Genomic DNA, 4392 nt, shown 5'->3' with positions numbered 1-4392 from the left:
GGACTTCGAGTTCCCGTTCGTGGAGCTCCCACGGGATGAAGTGAAGCTGTGGGCCGGCTTCCTTCAGGACTCACTGTAGCTGAGGATGGCCTGGATCCAGCTCTTCATCCTTCCGTCTGTCCCTACTTCCTGAGTCCTGGGGATGATAGTTATATACCACACCTGGCGTTTGCTGTGCTCATCAGCTAGCAGCCATTCCTGCACTTGACAGCTGTGAGACACCCAGCTTCCAGCAGGACAGACAGGCAGCAGCATCAGGGAGCATGGTGGTGTTCATGCCCCGAGGTGGGCTCTGGGTGTTTGCGTCTTCAGCTCCAACCAGAGTTAGTGTCACACTGCCACACAAGGCGTGTGGCAGGCCTCAGGCCTGCAGTGCCAGGACCCTTAACTCTTGAAGAAGGATTTATTTTATCTTCAAATTATATATATTTGGTTGTGCCTAGGTGTGGATTTATGCAAGTGTGAGTGTGGATTAATATGGGGGGTGGTAAGTGGGCATCGGCACCTAGGAGCTGTAGCTTTGGTCCATTCCAGAGCTGCAGGTTCTCTGCAAGAGCAGTGTGCCTCCTTACTGCTGAGTGATCTCTCCAGCCCCAGGAGCCTTGACTCTTGAGGCTTGGTGGCTTTCAGAGCTCAAACTGGAGTAGGCAGTTTGCCATTGTTGGATCTTCAAGGCAGTCTGTCTGTCTTCAGCCTCAGCTGCCTGTCCACTCCCTCCTTCCCTCTCCTTCAGCCATCTTTCAGCATCCGTGCTCCCTGTGGTTTCTGCCCTGGCTACTCTCTGGGGCTCCTTAGTTGTCCCCGTGTTACTGCTGCTGCAGTTGCTGTGTGTAGATACCAGGGCTCTCGAAAGGACCAGCACTTACAGATGGAGAGGGAGAAGGGGAAGGGGATTTACAGCTGGAGAGGGAGGGGGGAAGGGGATTTACAGATGGAGAGGGAGGGGGGAAGGGGATTTATTAGAATGACTTGCAGGCTGTGGTCCAGCTAATCGGACAGTAGCTGCCTGTGAATCCAATACTTGTTCAATCCACAGGCTGAATGTTTCTCAGATGGTCTTTAGTCCATGTTGGAATCCCAGAGAAGTAGGCCCTGATGCCAGTGAGAGAGTGGACTGGTGGCCTTACTGGCAAGGTGAGAGCAGGCAGACAGAGACCACCGCTTCCTTCTCCCATGTCTCTATGTAGGTTTCCAGCAGAAGGCGTGGACCAGATTACAGGTGGATTTTTCATCTGAAATTGTCTGGATTAGAGATGTGTCTTCTACCTCAAAACTCAAGTGACAGCTCATGTTGGGACAGATACAGAGCCAGAGGAGCCCGCCTCCATTGCTGGTGGGAGTGCAAACATGTATAGTCACTTTGGAAATCAGTTTGGCAGTTTCTCAGAAAATTGGAAATAGATGTATCTCACCAAAGAATGGATAAAGAAAACTTCAGTATTAATCGGCTATTAAAAACAATGACATTGCTGGGCGGTGGTGGCGCACGCCTTTAATCCCAGCATTTGGGAGGCAGAGGCAGGCAGATTTCTGAGTTCGAGGACAGCCTGGTCTACAGAGTGAGTTCCAGGACAGCCAGGACTACACAGAGAAACCCTGTCTCAAAAAACCAAAACCAAACCAAACCAAACCAACCAACCAACCAACCAACCAACCAAACCAAAAAACAATGACACGATGAAATTTGCAGGTAATGGATAGAACTAAAAAGGAGCATTCTGAGTGAGGTAATCCAGATGCAGAAAGACAAACATGGTGTGAACTCACTATAAGGGGATGTTAGCCAGTGAGTAAGGGATAATCATGCTACAGCCCACAGATCCAGAGAGGCTAAGGAACAAGGAGGGCTCAAGGGAGGGACACGTGAATCTCACTGAGAAGGGGAAGTGGAATAGATGTCGTGGTTGGACGTGGGTGGGGAGGGAATGGCAATATGAAGGATCAGGTTGGGAGAGATTGGAGGAAGACAGCACTGAGAGAGACAACTGGAATGGGGTTGGGGGACACGGACATCTCTGATGAGCTAGAAACCAGGGACACTGGGAACTCCCAAGAATATATTACAGTGACGTAGCTAAGACTCTTAGCAATGGGGATATCAAACCTGAAACAGCCACTTCCTATAACCTGGTAAGACTTCCAATGAACCCACCCACAAAACCTTACACCCACAGTTTTTCTTGCTTATAAGATATGCAGTGGTAAATGTGGAACAGAATTGGAGGGACTAGCCAACCAGTGACCAGCTTGAGACCCAAGTCATTAGAGGGAGTCCAATCCTCTATTACTGATGACATTATGCTGTATTGTAGACAGGAGACTAACACAACCTTCGTCAAAGAGGTTTCACGCAGCGACTGATGGAAGCAGATGCAGAGACCCACAGCTCAGTAGTAGGCTGAGCTTTTGAGAATCACATAGATGTTTGAGAAGAAGGATCATAGGAGCCAGAAGGGTCAAGCACACCACAAGAAAACCAACAGAATCAACTAACATGGGCCCATAGGGGCTCACAGAGACTGAACCATCAACCTCGGAGCACACACAGGACTGACCCTCTGTAATATGTAACAGTTGTGTAGCTTGGTCTTCATGTGGGACTCCTAACAGCAGGAGCATGGGCTGTCTTTGACCCTGTTGCCTGCTTTCGGGACCCTGAGTCCCGAAAAAACTGGTCTGCCTGTTCTGGCCTCAGTAGGAAAAGGTCCACCGAGTGTTACTGCAAGTTGATATGCTCAGGCTTGTTGATACCCATGGGAGGCCTCCATGTTCCAGAAGAGAGACAAACAAGGAGTGGGTTTATGGGGGACGGGTTGTAGGTGGGGTGTGGAGGACTAGGGGGAGAGGAGGGAGAATGAACTGTGGTCAGGATGTGAAGTAAATAAATAAATACAGACATTAAAAAAAAAGTGGATCTCGGCTGGGCAGTGGTGGCTTTTTTTGTTGTTGTTTTTTTGTTTTTGTTTTTGTTTTTTGTTTTTTGAGACAGGGTTTCTCTGTTTAGCCCTGGCTGCCCTGGAACTCACTCTGTAGACCAGGCTGGCCTTGAACTCAGAAATCTACCTGCCTCTGCCTCCCAAGTGCTGGGATTAAAGGCGTGCACCACCACGCCCGGCCTGCTTTTTTTTTGTTTTGTTTTAAGATTTATTTATTTTATATGTATGAGTACACTGTAGCTGTACAGATGGCCGTGAGCCATCATGTGGCTGCTGGGAATTGAAGTCAGGACCTCTGCTTGCTCCACCCCGCTCACTCGGGCCCTGCTTGCTCTGGTGTAATACACTGTAGTTGTCTTCAGATGCACCAGAAGAGGGCGTCAGATCTCATTACGGATGGTTGTGAGCCACCATGTGGTTGCTGGGATCTGAACTCAGGACCTTCGGAAGAGCAGTCAGTGCTCTTACCCTCTGAGCCATCTCCCCAGCCCCTCCCCCCTTTTTTTGCCTTAAATCCCTAAAGACATGTGGATCTTTAAGCTTGAGGCCATCCTAGTCTACAGAGTGAGTTTCAGCATAGCCAGGTCTACACTGAGAAACCCTGTCTATAAAAAAATAAGTAGATTTTTTCTAATTCAAATTAAGCAAAACTGCCTCTCAGGCATGCCTTCCATTGTTTTAGTTTACTTAACACCACATGCCATCAAATCGACTACCAAGAATGCCATCCTAGTGTCCGTGCCTACCTACTGATGCCAGTTTGCCAGAGCTATCCCAGTACCATGTTCATTGTCTCCTCTTCATGCAACAAATGATAATGATCAAAAGCTGCCAGAAAAAGGGCACTTGAGAGAAGCCTTTTACTGATACCAAAGCAAAAACTTCTTTATGGGGCTGGGGAGAGGGCTTAGTGGGTAAGAGTGCTTGCTGCTCTTGCAGAGGACCTGGGCTCAGTTCCCAGCACCTACGTAACTGTGCGCAAGCTCGCCCAGCTCCAGTTCACCTGCTCTAACCCCCTACTGACTCTGTGAGCACTAGGCACACATGAGCTGCACATAAGGACATGCAGGCAAAACATGCTTCCACACTGAACAAAAATGAATCTTTGAAGAGGATTCTTCATCTGTTATTGGGTGTATAGTGTGGACATTTGTGTGAGTACAGTCAAGTGGGAACCAGTGTGCCCTGTCATGGCTCACACATGGAGGTCACAGGATGGTGGTCATGTCTGTTCTTACCCTTACGTAGGTCCACGATCAAACTCAGGTTGTCAGGCTTGGTGGCTAAAGCGGCTTATCTACTTAATCCTGATGTCACCTTTTGTTTTGCTGCTGATGTCTCCTTCCCTCTCTCCCTCCTTCCCTCTTTCCCTCCTTCCCTCCTTCTCTCCCTCCCTCCCTCCTTCTCTCCCTCCCTCCCTCCTTCCCTCTCTCCCTCCTTCCCTCTCTCCCTCCTT

Source organism: Mastomys coucha, unplaced genomic scaffold (genome assembly GCF_008632895.1).
Source record: "Mastomys coucha isolate ucsf_1 unplaced genomic scaffold, UCSF_Mcou_1 pScaffold3, whole genome shotgun sequence".
In the NCBI taxonomy this organism is placed as follows: domain Eukaryota; kingdom Metazoa; phylum Chordata; class Mammalia; order Rodentia; family Muridae; genus Mastomys; species Mastomys coucha.
Note: the sequence above shows the minus strand (reverse complement) of the source record.